The sequence below is a fragment of the Crocuta crocuta genome, unplaced genomic scaffold (assembly GCF_008692635.1).
Source record: "Crocuta crocuta isolate KB4526 unplaced genomic scaffold, BGI_CrCroc_1.0 scaffold176, whole genome shotgun sequence".
Lineage (NCBI taxonomy): Eukaryota > Metazoa > Chordata > Mammalia > Carnivora > Hyaenidae > Crocuta > Crocuta crocuta.
In genome coordinates, this window is record NW_027531905.1 from 4,982,338 (window position 1) to 5,003,868 (window position 21,531).

The 21,531-nt window shown below is 42.7% G+C and overlaps 1 protein-coding gene across 9 annotated transcripts in view; it reads right to left on the reverse strand.

Annotated features, from left to right (window-relative positions):
• The window catches only part of PPFIBP1 (PPFIB scaffold protein 1), a 174,919-nt gene that overhangs the window by 153,029 nt on the left and 359 nt on the right, over positions 1-21,531 (reverse strand). For 8 of the 9 annotated variants that reach the window (XM_077774553.1, XM_077774549.1, XM_077774555.1 and 5 more), the window contains exon 2: positions 7,289-7,368. The gene's annotated coding sequence lies outside the window, so the exon portion shown is untranslated. Of the gene's footprint in view, positions 1-7,288; positions 7,369-11,140; positions 11,358-21,531 lie in introns of those variants that run through there. The other variant, XM_077774548.1, reaches the window with a different exon arrangement.

The following is a 21,531-nucleotide window of genomic DNA, read 5'->3' on the forward strand; positions in this document are numbered from 1 at the left end:
GGTCAGCTTCTCCTCCACTAAATCCTACTTGCCTTTTACTCACCCCTAAAATCCCTCAGCACCCAACTCCTGGGCTCAGCATGCTTCCAGTGTACCTCATCGAAGACAGGCTGTTTCCTAAGTGCCGCAACTTACAGGTCCTAGGCATGTTCCATCATGACACGCTATCAGAAGTCCATCGAAGGCCGAAAACAATCTTTGAAAAATATGTGACTTGAGTAATTACGAACGTTTTGATCATCAATCCTGATCACTTTTCCAATGCAGTCAACGGGGACAGTAGCTGGGGAGCCTGGGTAGCTCAGTCGGTTAACCGTCCGACTTCGGCTCAGGTCATAATCTCATGCTCATGAGTTCGAGCCCTGCGTTGGGCTCTGTGCTGACAGCTCAGAGCCTGGAGCCGGCTTCAGATTCTGTGTCTCCCTCTCTCTCTGCCCCTCCCCCACTCACGCTGTCTCTCTCTCTTTCAGAAATAAATAAAACATTTAAAAAAATTTTTAACACCAAAAATAAAAAAACAGGGACAGTAGTTAAATAATGCCCAGGAACATCACGGGTTCACAAGTAAAGAAGGTAAGACACTGCCAGGCTAGTGACTTGCACATCACAACATCATGTGGCACTGAAACTGACACGAGAGCACGGGATGCCAGGTCTGATGTTTGCAACCTTGGCCAGTGGAGTACGTCCCTCCCCACATAAGACATATGTGCTTCCTAGCCTCACGTCCTAGGAAATCATCCTAAAGCTGCTTAAAAGGAACAGTTCTACATGTAAGAATGACATTAAGTCCTAAACACTTTATGCTCAGTATTTCAAACTTTTAATAACAGAGAACAACTCTTAGAGCTGACAGAGTAGTGACGACTTTGTAGTATTTACTGCATCCCCAAGAAAGCAGACTGCAGAAAGACTTGAGCAAGAATCAAGAACTACTTACTGCCACAGCATTGCCCAGGAGGCAGTACCACTTTCCAGAAAGCCCTGAGGAACTAGCTACCAGTCACTAGGGCCCTCGCCCAGTGCAGGTGACCCGGGACGGCATTAGGGATGTCACAAAAGTAGAAGTCAGAGCAAAAGCAGGTACCTGCTCAGTGTCTGTATCTTATCACCAAAGGTTTGGGTTCAGAAGGTTAGAAATGTAGATAATGTACTCCATATGAAAATCTCAACTTAAAATCACACTCCTGCTTAATGTTTTATAGCTTTTTACACATCGTCTCATTTGACCCTCACAGCTCTCCCTGTGAGGGCAGGGTTGGGATTATTACCTCACTTTTATGAGTAAGTGCCTTACCCGGGATCACACACCTGATCAATGTTGGGATCAGATTGCTAGATTCTTCGTTCATGATCCCTTCCTACAAAATCTACCCGTTTGTAATTTTTCTGTTTATTTCTCCAGGACTGTGTGCAAAGCCCCAAGACGGTCTCCCTCCTCCATCGGCCTTTCTGGCTCCCACCTTCATAATTAAAGATCTCTTCGAGAGGAACAAGGATTACCAACAGCAGGTGGCCCTCAACAGGGCCGCAAACCACCCTCTGAGGTCTCTCTTTCTCAAGGACTTGAAACAATGCAGACACTCTGTTGGCAGCACAACTTCTAATGTCCAGCTCCCAAGAGGCTAAGGAGGTCAAGTTATATGACCACAAGGGTTCAATATTTCTAACTAACCTGGTTCACATCCGTGGAATACACAAGAGGGGTCTGAAAGAGAAGAAAAGGCTTTATAAGGCTCACCAATTTCTCAGACACAGTCTTTGTTCTTAGCAAAGCCTTCCACCCTGGTCAGTAGGATTTGCTACTGTCATTTGAGACACTTGGTGGATTTTATTCTTGCCAAGTTGGCATTCTGTTTCTGCAATGCAAAAATGCTCGTACTGAAGAGATCAGATGGGGATTTTCAGTTTTCAGGAATAGAAGTCTCTCTGCCTCAGGTGGATGCATTACAGCTTGTGGGAGTGCTAATGAGACCTAATTACTCTATTTACTCCATAAGCCAGCCAGCCAGCAACAAGGAATGCCTGGTAAAACTCGCTGGGTTCTCGGGCTTTGTTTCAAAGCGCTGGTGCCAAAACGATCTGGCTGAAGAGATGGGCTCAGGGCTGCCCCAACTGGATTGTTATCTGGCAATCACAAAGCACAGTCTTTAGTCCTTTGCATCCTGTTAATTAATAGTCACATCAGCACCAATTTTATTCTTCCAGCCTTAATCTACTCTCCACCATTATCAACACTCCCGCCTCTGCCCCCAAATGTCCACCCCAGCTACAAATTAAGAAATCAAACACTGGGCCTGGAATTTTAGGAACACAACTGCCTACTGACCATTAACATGGAGCGTAGCATTTTACAACATTCTACACTCACTTTGCAATAGTCATGAGATTTGGCCAACAGTGCACTCACTTTGATCCTTGAACTCTAGACATAGGAGAGAACTTAGAAATCACGTAAATTTCACTTAATCATTGATACTTAACTGTATCCATGTGTTTTGTAAAGCATATACATATGGCATGAATTACATAAAAATGCAACTAATTCAGGACTCTAATTTATGTAACCTATATAAATTACATTAAAAAGAGGCTCTCCCATCTTTGTCTCCCCATTCCTACCATGGGCGATGAGGGGAATGGAAAAAACACGGGACAACAGATTTAAATTTCCCAGAATAAGAACAAGAAGGTTAGTTATTAACCCACTAAGGCCCTATCCACATTAACCTTTCCCCTTCCCAATACTAAGAGGGTGTATTATTGAAAATGTAACTGTGGCTTCAGGAACAAAAAAAAAAAAAAAAAGATCCAAGAAACACTTTAAAGAAGATTGCCAAAGGGCATATCTTTAACTCCAAAGAAACAAGACTGTATTAGATTATAATACAACTCTAAGCTAACCTTTTGTAATTACTTGGCTCCATTTATTAAAAACAAAAAGTTTGAATAAACATACAATAGAAGTTAACTGGCAAGACAATCCTCATGGTGAAACTCTTTAGACAGAAATAATTTAATAATATTACTGGAGGCTTTTTATGTGGATCACAAAATCTCGTACAAGGACCAGTCAAATCCAGCTTGTTTTATATATGGTCTGAAAAAATGAGATTTATTTAACTGGTCTCCCGAGTTACTTAGCAACTTTCTCTTTTCTCGTGATTTTCTACGACTCTTTTTATTAAGACTACTTTGTTACCTAAATGTTTATAATACTGGGGACAAGTAACAACTCCATGAAAGATGCCAAAAATCTCAACTATGTGTAAAGGAATGACTGGGTTTATGGCCCTTCCAAACACCGGTCCGTGCTTTTTACATAAACATGTAGACAAAACATGTTTTGACTTGGCTGTGAGTACGGGCCTAAGCCAGAGATTCATCACCAAGTTCTCCTGGCAGACGGATTTCAAAGAGGCAGGTGACATCCACATCAGAGAAGAACATCTACTCAACAAGAAAATAAGCAGGCCAGATAAGCAAATGTTTCTTGCACTGAAATATAATTACTAAAATTTCACAAGTCTGAGCAGATTTGCCAGTTATTCTGAAATGTTAACAAAAAAGAGCAGTAGCATTTTGAGCTTTGAGACCAGGAAGCAATCAATGCCAAGCTCCCACAATGAGTGAGCCAGGTACTGTGCTAGGTGGCTCGTGTATATCATGTCAATTTAGAGTTTCTAATATCCCTGCAAGGTAGACATTGCTGTTTCCATTTACAGACAAGAAAACCAAGACTCAGGCTGGGCAAGAAACAAAGTCACAATATTAAGACTTGACTCTCTTGGGATTCCATCCAAGATATGCCTAATTCCAAAACCTAAAGTTGCTGCTACCTGCTGCCCAATAGCACCACCAAGAAATCACAACTTGATTATTATAGTGACAGAAATTATAGTGACAGAACTGTTTCCGAAGCACAGAGGATCGGCTCTGGAGTCAGAAGCTCTAGATTTTAATTATGCTTCTATTGAGTGGTGGTTTCCTCCAAATTAATGGAGATGAAAATAGTACTTAACCTCATAAGGTTGAGGTGAGAAGCATATAAAATAGCCGTAGTGAAAACACTGTGCAAAAGAAGTAAACACTATTTGTTATGATTTCCTGTTTTTTAATTTTTTTTTTAACTTTTATTTATTTTTGAGACAGAGAGTCAGAAAGTGAGTGTGGGAGGGGCAGCGTGAGAGGGAGACACAGAATCTGGAGCAGGCTCCAGGTTCTGAGCTGTCAGCACAGAGCCCGAGACAGGGCTTGAACCCATGGACCACAAGATCAGGACCTGAGCCAAAGCCGGATGCTCAACCAACTGAGCCACCCAGGCGCCCCGTTTACTTTTCTCTTCAAGCTTCATCTGGTGAACTGTACCTGGGGAGCCCCACACAGGGCAGGGAGTTACTTACCTTGATAAAGCTGAGCAACAAAGAGCCTGAACCAAACAGAATGAGACTTAAGGGGTAAGGAGTGGAGGGGACTTGGCCAGTCTGTGCTCAGTATACCTTCTTGGGTACTAGACAAACACAGTAATTGTTGTGGGCCAGCTCTGTGCCAGGCACAGCCACGGTTTGCTTGGCAAGCTGCCCCATGCGCAGCCGGGTGGCAATCTGTGGCAGCCCCTGCCTTCGGGAAGGCTCACTTCCACCCTGTGAGAAAGGAAATTAAAACAAAACCAAACAAGCCATGGCCCAAGATGAGCCTCAACCTTTGTCATCAACTTACCCTACTCACACATACCCACCCCCACACAGAGACGTGGAGAGTTTTCCATGGCACACAATGAGTGCCCATATTAGACCAAGCTCTTGGAGCCCATTTATCCTCATTAAGAAACTCTACAGTGGTCTATAGTGGGGACAGAATTTTAAAACACTGACAACTCATTGTAATGACTTCCAGAATAGAAAAAAGTTCATTTCAGTATAGACAAAGGAACGTTAAAGACAGTGAAAAAGAAAATCAAGATTGGACTACATAAAATTTTTTTATTTCTATGTGACTAAAACAAAATTGAAAGACAAACCAAACAGAAAATTAGAGGAAAAAAAAGTCAAAATATTTGTCATAACAATGAGAGAAAGTAAATAAGGGTTAAGTGAAACACATAGTTTATGGCAAACAAGAAAAATACTAATTCTCAATAATAAATAATATAGTAGGTGGACAAAGTTCAGGAAGTTTAACAGGAAATACAGTCAACAGTCATATAAACATATTTGATCTCGTTAACATCAAAAAAAGAAAAATAATAATCTTTCCTCCTGGAAAATTGCCAAATATTATTAAAATGAGAACATCATTCCGCTAATGGCGGCAAAACTTAGTACAAACTTTTTTTGGCACCCAATAGCAGGATCAACCAAGACACTCATATGCACGCACATCTTTTGATTCTACTTCCGGTCATCTATGACAAAGATAAAAATGATCTGGGGTCACCAGGGAGACTCAGTCAGTTAAGCGTCCAACTTCCACTCAGGCCATGATCTTATGGATCGTGAGTTCGAGCCCCACATCGGGTTCTGCACTGACAGCTCAGAGCCTGGAGCCTGCTGTGGATTCTGTGTCTCCCTCTCTCTCAAAAATAAACAAAGATAAAAGAATTTTTTTTAAAAAAAGGATAATATTTACAGTTATTTTTGTAGGGTGGGGAAGGGCAAATAAAATGTTAAATAAAATAAAGGGAGACACAAATCGCATACTCAAAATATTTCAAATATGGGGAAAAATGTAAAGAAACACAGCAACTGTAGCTGTAACTTCGTATGGTAGGATTACTGATGATCTTTCTTTTTAACTGTGTCTTTATGGTTGTTCTATACTACTAAAATCCTCCAAAAGGTGCCTATTTTATAGTTACAAAAGATTTAAATAACCGTCTCCCCTTCAAGTCCACAACAAACAATTGATGGAAATCCAGCAACCCTCTGAACTGCTCCCACCAATACCCAAATATGGTGCAGGGGGCAGGTAAGGCAGTAAACACGAGGAAGCGTGGCTTTGTTTTAAATCTAGGGCTAGAAAAACACGAGGCTTCTTGATGTGAAAACAAAAGCTTTTCACATCCCACTTGCCAACGTGGATTTTGGAAACCCGTTAACCAGAACGGTTTCCACCAGAGAGAGGACTTAAACCCACACACCAAAATTAGCTCCACAGAACAAACTAGTTAAGCGAGCAGGAAGTTTACCAGGAACACCCTAAAAATTAACCATTGTTTTTACAGCTCCGATAAACGCAGCCAGCTCACGTTAGTACACGGTGTAACACAAACATTCTCCGGTTGAGTCTCTAAACAGGAGAGCATGAAATCCTTATAACAAGGGTTTTCCTCCTCAAGTATCACAGATGCCGCTGACAGGGAGCCTTTCGGGATTCACCGTCCTCAAGGCTGATTTGACAGTCTTTGAGATGGCAATATGATCGGGCTCCATCTTCACAAACCTGCAAGTCAGGGTTTCTCACCTGTAGCACCACCTGTCAGCGTGCGCCTGTACCTCCTGGTCACAGCCCTTGCGTTGAAGGGTGTTCACCGGCATCATCTGGACTCTAGTCACTGGACATCAGTCCTCCCTCCAGCCCCTGCTGTAACATGAGAAATGTTTCCTGGCTCCTACGGGGCAAAATCACCCCAGCTGAAAACCGGTGGTACAGATGACAAGCTATGATCACCCCCATTTCACAAATGAGGAAACAGACACAGACACAGCGAGACCCATCTAACTTCAAAGCCCAATATCCAAAACCCTAAACTTTTTGTGCACAGGTCGGAGGCACACCTTTCAGGGTAACTGATAGACACCCATCTTTCCTACTTGATCTCTTCTGTATCCACCCCCATGCGGCCTAGGCTGGCCTTGGTGCATACTGGCTGAGTAAACCATTTCTCTTGTCATGGAAACATTTACTGCTGATAGCAGGATACGAGATAAAAGCCTGCGACAAAGGCACTGTCATGGCCTTCACAAGTATACAATCTATCTGAAGAAATCAGCCTAGAGCAAGGATAAGCTATCTGGAGTGTCAGTTTTGGAGAAAACTGGTTCCTCGTCTGTCAAATGGCGACAATGCCAGCGCTGCCCTAATTCACTGAGACGGTGCAAATAAAGCCCCTTTCCCAAAGCACAATTTCACAACACAACTAGACACCAAAGGACTGGCAGTAAGTAGGCACACGCATTGGACGAAATAGAGCGTCTCAAAATCGCCAGACTGGAACAGACCCTCAAAAACACCTGAACGCACCACCCACTCGGTGCTCAAGCATTTAAAAATCCCAAATTTTAATTACCTGCTTCCGGTAGAGTTCGAGGGCTGAGCTCTCACGGAGGCTCTCGGCAACCGAAGTTTCCTGAACAGCTTCAGCTGGGCCTGGAGGAAAGAGAAGGGAGGGAGGGTTCAAGCACAGAGCAGAGCAATAGGCGAAGCAGGAAAAGGAGAGGTGGACGTAAAGCGGTCTAGAGGGGCGGAGCGGGGGTCTCAGCACGGCGGGAGAGGGGAGACAAGCCTGGAGGAAGAGGTCAACATCAGATGAGGTCACAAGGTGACCAGTGGTGACACGGACCAGGTGACACCTAAGAAACATTTCTCCTAAAAAAGTAACCAAGGGCTACTATAAAGCATGCATTCAAGTTTCATTATGAAGGTGGAGAACTTAATTTCTCACACTACAAGGTCAGCTTTCCCTGAGAACAACAGAGAGATGCTGGTTTTAAATTTACATTAAGTCAAAGTGATGATTTTGCCAAAATAAAGAGTCAATCTGCCCTAAAAGTAAATCCAAACGTCTTCCTTCCCAAATCCACGGGTCCCCCTGTTCTCTAAGGGCCTCAGCCCAACGCGAGGAAACAAGAGCCAGAGCAGCCAGATTGCCTGTTTTTAAAATCTGCATTTCAATTAGGTGAAATCTCCCAAACTTTTAGTGCCTTAAATTTGTTTCAATACTGTGTAGGTCAAACCAAACCTGTCTCCATGTAGTCTTGCCATAAAAAGACCACCAGTCGAGGGGCGCCTGGGTGGCTCAGTCGGTTAGGCTCTGACTTTGGCTCAGGTCATGATCTCAGTTTGTGAGTTCGAGCCCCGCGTCGGGCTCTATGCTGACAGCTCAGAGCCTGGAGCCTGCTTCAGATTCTGTGTCTCCCTCTCTCTCTGCCCATCCCCTGCTCACGCTGTCTCTCTCTCTCTCTCTCTCTCTCTCTCAGAAATAAAACATTAAAAAAAAATTTTTTTTTAAAGACCACCAGTCTTACCGTTAAAACCTCCTGCCAACCTCAAGGGAGGTCAAGTAGGGCAGGCAGGGTGGCCTCAAACCAAAGGCTTATTTTGAAGCTCTGTCTGGCAGGGAGAATACAGGGAAGAAACGAGCTGCGGGGTTTGTAGAGACCACTGTTAGGCAAATAGACTTGAACAGTGGAATGTAGGAAGGGCCCCAGCGGCCCCCTGGCTGAATACAGACAGGCCCATCAGACACCCCGCCTCTGTTCTGCCTCAGGTGAATTCTTGCACTGCCCACACCACCAGCTTCCAAACAACCCACATTCGGAGGCCCTCATCCAATCGGGAGAGACATCTCATTTAGACACACAGGGTCTGCATCAGAGCTGACTGGGATGTAAACCAAGACAATGGCGGAAGCAATGGAGAGGGATTCAAAAAAATGTATGAAAGGCAAAAACACCCGTGATGATAGCAAGGAGAGGGGCCCTAGGATACCAGACACAAAGCTGACCCGTTACAAACTTTGATGATGAAGGGGAGTCTTCAAGACCAGACGCAAATAGGCTTAAGAGTGTGCTCTTCGAAATAAGTCAGGCAGAGAAGGACAGATACCATATGTTTGCATGTATAGGAGGATTAGGAGGAACTTAACGGAGGACCATGGGGGAGGAGAAGGGGAAAAATGGTGGGGGAGAGGGAGGGAGGCAAACCATGAGAGGCTCCTGAATGCTGAGAACAAACTAAGGACTAATGGGTGTTGGGGGGGAGGGGGGAGGNCTGACAGCACAGAGCCCAATGCAGGGCTCTAAAGCACAAACTGTGAGATTATGATCTGTGCCAAAGTTGGATGCTTAACCAACTGAGCCACCTAGGCACCCCAAGATTCTTTAAAAAAAATTTTTTTTTACATTTATTTTTGAGAGACAGAGTGAGACAGAGTGTGGTGGGAGGGGGGGCAGAGAGAGAAGGAGACACGGAATCCGAAGCAGCACCAGGCTCTGAGCAAACGTTCAGCACAGAGCCTGATGCGGGGCTCAAACCCACAAACTGTGAGATCGTGACCTGAGCCAAAGTCGGGCACTTGACCGACTGAACCACCCAGGCGCCCCTCGAGATTCTTAATTCAACTCTGAACTTCTGTTTTATAAGTAAGGTCTATATATGGGGCAATGGAGCATATGTGTGAGCAGAGGCGATCCCGTTTAATATGTGTGGCTGCCATTCTTACAGAGTTTACAATGCCTCAGAGCACCGAATTTCTGTAGATTCATGATGCATGGGAGATCAGCAAGACTAGCTCAAGGTAGCTGTGTTACAAATACAACCAAGTGAGCAGGTGGGTGGATGCTGACAGCTCCCAGAAGCCACGCTTTCCATTCAAAGGAATCACAACTGGCTTTGCACACAGAAACAAAGCAACGTCTCTCTAAGAAATACAAACAACCAAAGAATCCTAGCATACCCTCTTCCTCCTATTACTTCCCAGTATTAGCCAACAAGGTACACTGAAAATAACGGCATAGAAGGAAAAGGAGAGATAGGGCAACCCGTGGTTCATTTTCCTTTCAGTCCTTCCTTAAAGCCAGCCCTTCCTTCTGTAAGACAAAGCCTGAGAGAATGCACGTATCAAGAAGTGAAATAAAGTAGTGAGTTAAGGGGGTGCCTGGGTGGCTCAGTCGGTTAAGCATCCGACTCTTGGTTTCCACTTAGGTCATGATCTCACAGTTTATTAGATTGAGATCCAGTTCAAGCCTCATGTTTGGCTCTGTACTGAGAGCACAGAGGTTGTCTGTGATTCTAAGTAAATAAATAAACTTTAAAAGAAGGGGGGGGCGCCTGGGTGGCTCAGTCTGTTAAGCATCCGACTTCAGCTCAGGTCATGATCTCACAGTTTGTGGGTTCCAGCCCCGCATCAGGCTTTGTGCTGACAGCTCAGAGCCTGGAGCCTGCTTCGGATTCTGTGTCTCCCTCTCTCTGTGTCCCTCCCCTACTTGTGCTCTGTCTCGGTCTCTCAAAAATAAATAAATGTAAAATAATTTTTTTTAAAAGTGGTTAGTTTTGAACAGTGTTTCCACATTCTGGTAAGAACAATACACGTAGGTATGTACAAATTACAAAATATGAAGTGTGTGATTTCAGTAATTCTGCAGATGTGTCAAATGCCCTTAAATTGTTTGTTGTTTATGCTTATTCCTGATGGAGAGAGAGAGACAGAGAGGCAGAGCATGAGCTGGGGAGGGGCAGAGACAGAGACAGAATTCAAAGCAGGCTCCAGGCTCTGAGCTGTCAGCGCAGAGCCCGACGCAAGGCTCTATCTCACAAGCCATGAGATCTGAGCCGAAGTTGGATGCTTAACCAACTGACCTATCCAGGCACCCCTCAAATGCTCTTACATTTACATCTAACAGTGGCTGCACCATATAAGCAGTGGAAATCATGCTAAAATTTTTCATTTTTCTTCACTTAGAATGATATGAAGTAGCAAGCACAAGGACAAGAGAGAAGGTATAAAAGAAAAGGAAAAGCTTTTTATGTTAGTACCTTTAACATTGGGTTTTTCCCCCTGCTTTTTGAACGAGGGAGCCACACGTCTTCATTTTACACAGGGCTCCAAAAATTATGTGGCCAGCCCCACTGAGAACCATTGAACTCAGGAATATCACACCTATCTAAAATGCTACACACACCTGGGTCAGTTCCTCCTGATATTATCCTTCACAGCAAACCCCAAAAGCCCCACCGAGATGGACTGACGGGCATGCTGATTTTTAGTTCCATGCTCCTAATTACTGCATCGCTTCAGTCGTTGCCCCTCACCCTGCTCAGGTCATTGCAACAACAAATCTGCTGAGATACTGCAACCAACATCTTTCCAACTAAAGATCGCTCTAGAAACAGTTAAACAGAAGACTAAAGAAGAACTTACCACAAGCAGCACCTAACGCAGAGATCTTCCACAGGGTACTTTGCCGCGCCTTGGCAGTTTTAACCAAACTCGGGCTGTTTCTCACCACGCAGAACACTGAGATTTCCCCCAGGGAAGTGGTTCTGTGAACGACTAACTCTGGTGGTCTAAAAATTCCTCCTTCAAATACAGTCAAGTTTTCCTTTGTCTCATTTCATTCTCCTCTTCTTTTTTGTAGCCACCACTTTCCACTTCAATAAATTACTTTCCTGCCTGGAGACACATCCCGACAAATGTGTCAGCTTGTATTGTGTAGATGAGAGACTCTGGTCATTCTTTCAAATTTTTCCTCCGCACCAATAATCCCAAGAGCCAGCCTCTCGGGAGCCTGAGTCGCTCGTCTATGAGTTTCCTTTCATTGCCTCCTATTACACAGAAAACATGCAGACTGCCTGCGGTGAACTTACTCACCTCTTCTCTCTTCCAATCACGGTTTTTTCCCCATCCTATTTCCCCATCCTTTCTTCCATCCCATCTGAAGAGGGCTTTTATGGAGTTCAAGGCTAACCAGCCTTCCTCCACCTGACTTTTAATCCGTCCGTGTCCCGCTCCCCTTCACCTTGTACTCACTCCCTCCTCGCTTTTGCTGCTTTCACACCACCCCTCCACCTGTGCCCGCCTCAAACCAAGCTGTCGCAGCATGCCTCCTCGTCCAAGTCCGTGAAAGGCTGGGCTAACGGGCCACCTACAGCTCATCTCCTCCCTTGTAATAGCCAGTTTTCTTGCACTCTGGATCCCATCTCTGCCGGGCTAATGAAAATACAGCAAAACCTTGGTTCACAAGCATAATTCATTCCAGAAACAGGCTTGCAATCTAAAGCACCTGTCTATCAAAGCGAATTTCAAGAACTACTGGCTCAGTTGTGATCATGTGACATGTGTCATCACATACTACTCATACTGCAAGACGCTGCTCATTTATCAAATTGAAATTTATTAGAGGGGCGCCTGGGTGGCTGAGTCAGTTGAGCGTCTGACCTCGGCTCAGGGCACGATCTCACAGTTCACGAGTTCGAGCCCCACGTCGGGCTCTGTGCTGACAGCTCAGATCCTGGAGCCTGCTTCAATTCCATGTCTCCCTCTGCCTCTGCCCCTCCCCCACTCATGCTCAGTCTGTGTCTCAAAGATAAACATTGAAAAATATGTAATAAAATTATTAGAAATGTTTGCTCATCTCGCGGAACACTTGCAGAACAAATTACTCGCAGTCCAAGGTTTTCCTGTACACTCTCAAGTTCCAAATGACCTAGCGCCTGGCCCAGCCGCAGTTTCTCAGACCCAGCCTTGGAACGGGTCTGTCGTACCAGGCGACGAGGACAGTTCACTTGCACTGGGTGTGCTTCTTCCCCGTGCTAACACCATCTTTCCCTTCTGTGGTGGTTCCTGCTCTACCTCCTTTAACAGATTGTCTTTAGCCTCGTCATGCCTCAATGTCAAGAGTTCCTTGAAGGCTGTGTATTCTGCATCTTCTTTAAAATAGGTGAAGGGGGTAGGGGATTAAGACGTACAAACTTCCGGTCACAAAATAAATAAGTCACAGAGATTAGCAGAGGGAAGGAATATGGCCAATACTATTGTAATAACAGGTATGGCGACCGGTGGAAACTACATCTATGGAGAGCACTGCACAATGTACAGGATTGTCAAATCGCTATGTCGTGCACCTGAAAATAATATACCACTGTATGTCATCTTTCAATAAAAAATTTAGATAAAAATAAAAAAACTGGGAATATTTGATATATTGTACACAGCCAAACAAACAGCAAATAACTAAATTTTTAATTTCGCTTTTTTTTTGATTTTACTTTCTGAAGTATTTTATGGTTTGTTGTGCTTCGGCAGATTATGGGCATCACTCCAGGATTTCCAAAAATAAATCAAACGCAAGATGACCCGTACTCATTATTTATCCATAACAGAGGACATCCTTTCTTGATATTAAAAACTTTCATGGCCTAGAAATAATTTATCAACATTTGACTCAAATAAACTTCAGCTCGCCACATTCTGTCATGGTTCCTTGCCCCATATTTTCTAGTCCTTTAAAAATACTGGACTATAAAAATGACAATAAATTGAATATATAAAATGCATAAAAAAAGAAGAGTTTCCCGAAGGCTTCTCTTTTTATTCTACATCTCCCTCTGTAGTGAGTTCATCCGCCTTTAATCGTTGTGTAACAGCTCCATGGAAATGATTCATCAATCTAGGGTTCTGCCTAAACTCCAAACCTAAATTTCGAATTCTTAACACCTTCGTGTGGATACATCAACTAACAGTTCTTAATGGCTTCTGACAATGCCAAGTCCAGAAACAAGCCAGAGGCAGTAACACGAAGTGGCTGAAGATACTGACCCTAGAGACTGGACCTCCCTGAATTTAATACGGAGTCCAGCACAAACAATGTCGGGAAATTCATCTAGCCTCTCTGTGCCTCAGGCTCCTCATCTGTAACACGGGAATAACAGTGTCTTTTCTTAGGGCTGATGTAGGGATTAAATCTAAGTTAAAATATGCAGGTGCTTAAAATACGTGTGCTGTAGAAGCATGAGCTATTATTATCGTTGCTGTCATTCTACTAACCTAATGAGACAGGTACTGTTACTTTACCCATTTATATAATGAGAAGACAGAGGTTAGGTTATTGTGGGTCATGATGGAATCTCAAATTCCAGGTGTTCAATTCTTTTTTTTTTTTTTAATTTTTGTTAATGCTTTTATTTATTTTTGAGAGAGACAGAGTGTGAGCAGGGGAGGGGCAGAGAGAGAGGGAGACACAGAATCTGAAGCAGGCTCCAGGCTCTGAGCTGTCAGCACAGAGACAGACACGGGGCTCAAACTCACGAACCACGAGATCATGAACTGAGCCAAAGTTGGACGCTTAACCGACAGAGCCACCCAGGCGCCCTATCAGGTGTTCAATTCTTAATTCATCCTATTTCCCATTAAAACTCAACTTTCACTTGTATGCCTTTCTTGATTAAAGGCATTCTGCCCCTCTCCCACCCCTCACTACTTATATTCCAGTCACATTCAACACACTATTTCCAAAGTCATCTTTATAACGTAATTCTCATAATTCTCCCCACCTTTAAAAGAATCTCATTTTAAAGAATAATCTTGTCACTCTCCTAACAACCCTCTAAGGGCTGGCTCCATTACATCTTACCTCTCTTAATACTGATCTCTATATCTTATCTTTCTCTAAAATTCATCTCACTACATTCTACCTTTGCTCCAAACCCCAGTGTGCTCATCTCACCCTTCTACTGACTCAAAATCTCCTACTCCTCCTTCAGGGACCATTCAAATCCCCCCTCCTTTACGTGGACCCCACCAAACCCAACCTTTCGTTTGAGTAACTCACCTAGCTCATTGCACGCTCTTCCCACACCTACCTCCAAAAGGCCTAACAAATCAATTTTTAATACTTTCTATAGAAAGTATTTCTATTTCTATTTTTAAGACTTTAATACTCTCTATAGTTCAAGAGTAATGCATGCGTGTTGTAAAATAAACAATAGGCTTTTAAAAGAAATTAAAACCCCTTCGTTTTCCCTGCCATGTTAATCAACCTCCCATAAATCACCCCTTAATTTAACAACTTTTCATGCACTGACAAATATAAACTATACATGTGTGCTTGGTTGCTTTTCTGAATATACCAAGACATCTGCATAAGTCAACATATTTTTTTTCAACCATTTTAACAGCTAAATAGTATTCTAAATCAGTTTTTTATTATGGTTATGTGTAAGGAGGGCCTTCTCCTTTATGTGAATATTCTCAAGGATAAAGTCCATGTTTTGTTCTTACATATTCAAGAGGACCTCACACTAAGGCCAAGAATTGCTTACAGACATGCAATATCATATTTCATCCTCACAACCGCCCCATAATTCCTATTTCACAGAAGACAAAAATCACACAGCTAATAAGGACAAGGGCTTTTACTCTGTATCTGTCTAACTCTGGAGACAACACCCATCATTGATGACCTAGGCTATAACTAACAAATTTCTCATAAGGACAGCCTTTGCTTTTTCACTCAATATTGGGACACAGAAGAGCTAATATTCTAGTGGAGGCAGGCAGGACTGAGGGTAAGAGATGGGCGCTGGAACGAATGGCAAACACATGGAGTCAAGTGGTTGCAGGTCTAAGCTAACCTACCATTCAGTACTTCAATCGGTGTTTACTGAGAACCTACTAGAAGTTTAATTTCTTGCCTCTTCCTCTTCAGGCTCTCATCACACTCTCCCTCAGCAGTAGCTGCCACCATTTGTTGAAAATCGATATGCCCTATGTTCCCCTATTATTTCTATTAATTTATTATTCCTAAATTATTTCTAAAAGTTCTAAAGATGGGAGAACTGAGACTCAGAGAAGTTACTTGCCAATATTAGAATGTAATAAATAGCAGGGCGCATGGGTGGCTCANCTTATTATTCCTAAATTATTTCTAAAAGTTCTGTGAGACAAATATCAGCACCACCATGTTAAAGATGGGAGAACTGAGACTCAGAGAAGTTACTTGCCAATATTAGAATGTAATAAATAGCAGGGCGCATGGGTGGCTCAGTCAGTTAGGTGTCGGACTTCAACTCAGGTCATGATCTCTAAGCTTGTGAGTTCGAACCCCGCATCCAGCTCTGTGCTGACCCCTCAGAGCAGGGAGCCTGCTTGAGATTCTGTCTCCCTCTCTCTCTCTCTGCCCCTCACCAGCTAGCGCTCTCTTACGCGCTCTCTCTCTCTCTCTCTCTCTCTCAAAAATAAATAAACACTAAGAAAAAAAATTTTTTTAAGAATGTAATAAATAGCAAAGCCAGGATTCCAGCTGAGGGTCAATTTGCTCCGGTCTGACCCCTCTTTTGTCATACAGAATGCTGCCTTTCAATTCGCAGAGAAAAGATGAACTATGACTTTTAAAAATTTAGACTGAGGATTACATTTGGCTAGAAGTGAGAGACCCAACTTCTGTGTCTAACTAAATAGAGATTTTATTTTCCTCACAAAAAGTCAAAAAATGGGCAGACAAGGTCTGGTACAGCAGTTTCAAAATGCCATCAACTTCTCAGCCTGCTTAACCCTTGAGTTTCTAGTCTGTGGTCACAAGATGGCTTCTCCACTTAGAAAATAGCCTTCCTGTTCCAGGGAGGAAAACGTACAAAGAGCAAAAGGCAAGCTCATAGAGGCCATCCCCTTGTAAAAGCTTTTGAAAGTGGGTTAGGAGCCTTACCCACCTACTTCCGTCTCATTGGCCAGGACTACAGCACTTAAGACACCCTGCAAGGGATACTAGAAAAATTAAGCTTTTGTTTTTGGGGGTTTTTTTACGGTGGTAAATTAAAATGAGTTTAGCTGTAGGGAAGAGGTGGGTAGGAAGGGCTCTGGTTGGCATCTAGCTGTGTCTGCCCCAGAGGGTGATGCAGATAGAGCACAAGGCATCCTAGAGAATCAAGGTATTCTGGAGAGAAAAAAAGCAATGAAAGAACCTTAACTCCACGCTTAGAAGCTTCCTGATTGTGCAAAGTCACAAACTGATGGGAGTGGGGGCCGGAAGAAGGTGAAAGCCTCTAAAGCAGCTCATCCAGAGGAAAAACACTGAGACCCAGGTGACTTCACACAAATCATCCCGACCAACTCACAGGTTCACTCCGAGTGTTTTCTGAGTTCTCGCTGTTTCCCTTCCTCCACTCACTCACTTCCCAGAGTTAATACAGATGGGAACCTACAGGCTCATCAGACTCCTCTATCATTCACAAGAAGAAATAGAGCGTGTGCAAATTCCGATTCAAACAAAATAAAACTCTCTGCGATGTGTTGTTTTAAGCAGCATCTTTAGAGAAAGATAACGGTTGCAGAAACAGCATTTATGCAACTGCGGCCACGCTTACATAAGTTATACTATAGAACTTAAACAAGTTATAATATTAAGCGAAAGCAGGCCTAGAGTTTTCGCCTTAGTTTCACTTTCTTGTAAAAAAAAAAAAAAAGTAAGCTCAATAAACTTTCCTCACAAAAACCTCATTAAGCCCCGTAGTAGCGAGAGAACATTTGTGCAAAACACTATAGAAAGAAAGGTGATAAAGAACCAGCAAAAAAGGGACTAGATCCTGAGTTAGATCGAACACAGAGATACAAGATAATGTAAGCATATTTAGTGATACAGTAGAGTTTTACATTCATAGCAAGAAAGAATTAATACACGTCCCAACGGGCCTACCCACTTCTTCCCAAGAACCACTTGCTTGCCTAAAGAACTGGGCCATGGGGCGCCTGGGTGGCTCAGTCGGTTAAGCGTCTGACTTTGGCTCAGGTCATGATTTCGCGGTTCGTGGGTTCGAGCCCCGCGTTGGGCTCTGTACTGACAGCTAGCTCAGAGCCTGGAGCTTGCTTCAGATTCTGTGTCTCCCTCTCTCTCTCTGCCCTCCCCTGCTCATGCTGGCTGTCTCTCTCTCTCTCTCTCTCAGAAATAAATTAAAAAAAAAAAAAGAACTAGGCCACATATGAATGGGTCTTGCATCTTTACTCTTACCGGGTAAAATTAAGTTTGCCCTTGTTCACAAATACACGCAAAGAATCAGCACACCTGCTCTCTCCAACCTGCATCTGTTTTTTTATGTCAAATGTTTGATTTCCCTAAATTAAAGGAGAGGCAAAACCACCTAGACTTACTCTGGAGTTCAGAGGGTGTTCGTGAAATTCATAGCCAGCCCCAAACGTTACAGGATTTGATCTTTCTCCTTCCAGATTCCTAGTTGAGACATGAGCCTTTGCCAGAATGAGTGATACTAAATGCAATTCTAGTTTGTACAATTTCTTCAGTCATGGACAATTTTAGGTACACCACTGTACAGAAACCAAATAATCTTTCTATTCTGAACGTGTTACACTTGCCAACAAAAACTAGGATTTGCATGTGGGCCAGTCAAAATGTGAGTCATAGCAAGTTCTAGGGAGACACATAACCGAAGTCCAGTCACAAACTGTGACAACACACCCACCTCAGAGTCTAAACTCACATCTCATAAATAGAAGCTCCTCAATGGGTCCAGACTGGCACACATTGCACTCAGACCCTCCTTTTCCCCATAAAAGTGTCTAACAAGTGTGCCAACTTAAAACTTCCACAAAGGCCCGTTTTTTTAAATCTAAAATCCAGTTGTTTGGTGTTTTAGATCCTTCAAAATGGAAAAAAATACGGAAGCAAAAGTAATCCTCACCACTTGGCCTTCTGAAACATTATCACCTTACGCCAAACTGACATCAAGGACTATATTTAAAATAGTGTAAAATAGAAGAGTCTTTGTTTTTTTTTGTAGGGTGGGCAGGTTCAGCTAAGTTTTTTTAGGCCATTACCTCCAATTACCAAAGCATCAGTCTTTGTGGTTGTAATATATGTGACTGAAGCTGTAGACTTTTTGACTAGGAAAAGACTCTGAGGTGCACGGTGATGAGTTTAAGAAACAAAGTCAACCGCCCAAGCCCAGAGCAGTTTTTGGATAGTGTCCATTTTTGGACAGTGTGATGACTGATTTAACAGTGAAATTATCAACCTTTTGCTGAAGGGAACTGCTGGCCAGAAGACAGTCGCCTTGTTCCATTTATCTCCAAACAACACCCAAGGTCACTAATCTGAACAGCTTTGCATCTCATACTTAACACCCATCTGTTCAACCATGGTTAAAAAATAGTAATAAATCCCAGCCCCCTGAAATATTTCACAATTGGCTGCTCAACTGTGACTATTTTCTTAATTTCAGAACTAATAGGGCTTTCTAGGGAAATCTCTGGGAATAAAAAGGTCATCATTATGCAATATCTCTTGCCTACGGTTCTACCTGGAAGCAGTATTTAAGGAAGAATCGAGATACACACCCAAATGTGAATGAATACTAATTCGCTCATTCAGCCAATGTTTTGAAAAGGTAATTCAAATCAGGTCGGAAACATGTAATAATATCTTTGAAAAGACAGAATCAGATGAATGAGGTCTTCTTTCAGTTAACAGTTTGAACAATGTGCTATTTGGGAATGAGGAACATTTTTAAATGGGAGATGAAAAACTCAAAAAGTTAATTTTAATGTAACAAATTACCAAAGGAATCTAAGTTAACTATAAAATTAGAACTATTTCCTATATATGGAAAATAGGGTTTAAAAAGGAGTCCGTCAGTAACAGGGAAAAAGTGACCTTGTTCTGATTTATCTCATGCTGGGACAGTGAGTGACAAAAAGACTACATACATAAGCAGTTAAACTCTCCTTCACCGAACTGGCTTCCAAACAATGTCTATGATGCCCTTGACATTAGTAGGCACTATTGGTCTGGAACTCTGTTGCGTCCTGCATTTCAAGTTAACATCTGCCCACAAAGGCCAGATTATCCTATTTTTTTTTTTAAGTAGCTATCAGAATTATGATAGTTGCTGGTTAAAGAGAATTTAACCAAAACCTGATCCTACCCTTCTCAATAACTCAAATACCTTTCCTATTCTGTCCATTAAAAGTACTGTATTTTACTATAACACAGGTGCCTTATAAACACAAATGGAGAAAGACACATAAATAGTGGTTAAAACTAAATACATAGAATTAGTGTTATTATTCAAACTGTGAATGAAATTTAAAGCGTTCATATTCAAGTCCCGAAACCAGGACCAGCTTCCTGGAAAGAAAACATAAATCTGAATTTGGCACATCAGGACGACATCGTAAAGATACCCTTACTGGACTGGTTGTTACAAACTGCACTTTGGACACTCTATCAACCACGGCTCCAGTGAGCTCACACTAGTCCACAGGAATTCAGCATTACCTCCTCTTTCCTACTGAAAAAGTACCGTGGAAAATACAGCATGTTTCATGTACTTCCTATGGAACATAAATAGAAAAGATTCATTCACCACTATTTCAGAGCCATTAAGCAATTGCTATTTCTGAGCCCCAAAACACAAACCAAAATTAAAATTTTCCTACCTTTTCAATAAAACACACTTTCCCTTTGCAAAAAGGCTGCTCTTGATCCACCCTATACTAATTTTTTCAAGAACTAAGAATACAGGTCCAGGTGTTTTATAAACAAAAGCAAAACAAACCATTTCTTTCTAGCTCTGCAACCTGATTGTCATCTGGCTAGAAAGATGGAAGAATCCCACCTATGAAGTCCTGTATTCTCTATTCCTCTACTGGAATTTATTGGATCCAATGTGCCTTCTCTCCTCGCCTCCTGGAAACGCCCTTTCATTCAAGGCACCTGGGATGCAGCTTTTGCCTCACGAGGAAGTTCACACCTGACCTGGCAATAGAAGGATTCTCACTGCTGAGGGACAGTGGTGAATGACAAGGGAACCTGGACTCAGAAGTCTCAGCCCATATGTTTTTCTTTCTCCAAAAGAAAGAGACTTAAGCATTGATAAGTGAGGGTTCTCAATCAGTTTATGGAATTCTCTTCCCCAGAAAGTCAATCACACAGCCAATTAGCAACCTGGGCACGGACAAGATCCCCAAGCAGGAAAAAGGGTTTGAAACAGGAAATCAACAAAAATTAGAATTCTCTGTTGCCACTCCTCAAACTACCTTTTCCTCCCAACAGTCAATTGCTTTTCCTAAATACCAAACTTGGACACTAAACTGAGTTCTTCTTCTACTGCTCTCTGCACTTCTTACTGAAAGGATGGATTTGTTTGGGTCCCACATGGTGAAAAACCCACGCTCCTATAATTAAGAGTTTGCATGCCACACCTTCCACTTTAAGAGAGTTAAAACTCTCTTCTGTATAAATGATCCTTGAAAACACGACTACCAGCCCTCATCCTTTTCTCAAGCAGCCACAGAAAACAGACCTGAAGATTCTCGGCAGCCTTCCTAACCCCTCCAGATCACAAAGTTGGCAATGAAAGGGATTCTCAGTGAAAATGTCAGAGTGAAAGGAGTTGGGGAGTTTTAGAAGTGTGCCCCCAAGAGACGAGTTTTCCCACAGCTCATAATTAATACACCCCAAGTGAATTTCTCACATCCAGTCCTGATTGGACTCTATAAAGGGATTTTTTATGTTAATACGTAAGAATATTAAGAATAACGATATTCTTTCATTTAAATAAAAATGTAACAAGCCACAAAGAAACTAAAAAAATACAAAACTTTCCTTCTCTCTCCAAAAGCATAATTCTGGGGTCGAAATTTCATGAACTTTTTGTGACATTTTTAACCCCCCCCCCATACACACACACTTCTCTAACTGGGGTTCTCAAGTATTACTGGGAGACTAGGATGTGGGGGGGTCTAATGACACAGACAATACATGTCCATCCTGGAGCTATTTTCCACATGCAAGCTAGTTGGGG